The sequence below is a fragment of the Chanodichthys erythropterus genome, chromosome 5 (genome assembly GCF_024489055.1).
Source record: "Chanodichthys erythropterus isolate Z2021 chromosome 5, ASM2448905v1, whole genome shotgun sequence".
Taxonomy (NCBI): Eukaryota; Metazoa; Chordata; class Actinopteri; order Cypriniformes; family Xenocyprididae; genus Chanodichthys; species Chanodichthys erythropterus.
The window spans coordinates 26,761,461-26,763,386 of NC_090225.1; positions in this window are offsets into that span (position 1 = coordinate 26,761,461).

The following is a 1,926-nucleotide window of genomic DNA, read 5'->3' on the forward strand; positions in this document are numbered from 1 at the left end:
GCCACATTGATGTTCGGATTAGGGCATGCCTCTGTGATCAAGTGCTCAAATACTAGATAAAAACTACAGAAACACCCTTTAATCCTCACAAACCACCTCTAAATAGGATCTTAAGGGGTAGAACATCGTCACAGTGTATTCTTTTCAAAATGGTCCAGTGTCTTTGGCTTAATTCTGGTGCTGTTGCAGACGGATTTGTTTAGCATTTGAAGACAAAGGTGAACGTGCTAAGAGGAGGGCTTAGCTTACTGTAAAGGGTTCAAAAATGCTAAAGCTACAGGAAAATCAAAGAATTTGCAGGATCTGGAGGATTTTTCTGAAGAACATTGAGCAGTTTAACTGCTCAGGACAAACAAGGGACTCAAGAACAACCATCACACACACAAAAAAAAAAAAAAAGCTGTGGATCATCAAGGTAACCACACACAGTATTAGTAAAGTACATACACTTTTAAGCTCATTTTTATGAATTCAGGTTTTTTGTCTTTTTTTTTTTTTTTGTCTCGTGGACTATATGTAAACATATTTTATGTAAAATATCTTATTCAGGACAGTACTAAATAAAAAACAAGCATTTTGTATGATCCCTCTTATTTTGTTAGACTAATTTACATTTTGCAGATTCTGCAAGAGATTCGCAAACTTTCAAGCAGCACTGTATATCCACCGATCAGGCATAACATTATGACCACCGACAGGTGAAGTGAATAAAACTGATTATTTCTTCGGCTACATCCACACGAAGCCAGAGCTTTCCCTATCCGATCTTTTTTTTTTTTTCCTCATCTCAAGAAATATCTGCATACACACGAAACCACTGAAACCGACTCAAAACTATGTAGTATACATGCCAGATCAGTATGTGGCGCTGTAATTCTGCCAGAGATAGACCAAAAATGGAGAATAAGACATGGAGCATGTGCATAAACCTTGCGCGCTGTATACAAACTGTAGTAAAGCTTCAAAATAAAGCTTTATTTTAGTAAAGCTAATAGGCTCGGTAGCTTCTGTAGCATGAACACAAGCATGTAGTCTGCTATTGTTGTTGTTGCTGTTACGTGACGTAGTGGCAGAGATTGTATATAATGGGGAGATAAGAGGGTCTGTATCTCTTACCATTGGAGAAAGCGTAACGGCTAACTTAATCACGTGTGGCACCTCAGCCTATGTGTAATGGCAGCGACGTCAGACGCGACATTCCCTAGTCTGCCTTCTCTTAATAAAATACACTTTTATCAAGCTAAAATCTACATATAGTTCCCAACGAAAGTATTGTTTAGTAAAAAACATTCTGAAGATTGGCAAACAGGCTGTGGATTAATTAAATGTTTAACTATTTCCCCACAAAAGCTGTTTAATCAGCATAGTGAAGCCTCTCGTCCATTGACTTCCATTCAAAAAACAGCCTCTGTTTTCGTTCCCTGCGTTTCGTTCTCACTGCGCTCATGGACAAAGGAGAATACTTTGAAAGGCTCACACACTCAACTGTGCGCAAAACGAAACGGAAGCTTGTCATTTGTTGACATGACATAGTAAATATGATATATTAAAGGGTTAGTTAACCCAAAAATGAAATTTCTGTCATTAATTACTCACCCTCATGTCGCCCCAAACCCGTAAGACCTTCGTTTGTCTTCGGAAAACAAATTAAGATATTTTTGATGCCTATGTGTGGATCAGATACCCTTGGATTTCATCAAAAATATCTTAATTTGTGTACCGAAGACAAACGAAGGTCTTACGGGTTTGGGGCGACATGAGGGCGAGTAATTTCATTTCTGTCATTTTGTTATTTCTGCAAGCACGCAGTCTATGATGTGTGCTCTGGTTATACTTTATTTTGGTCACTTTCATGCATTCTATGTACTGTATACAGACAATCTGCATACTGTTCACGGCAAACATACTATATGGAAACCATATGTA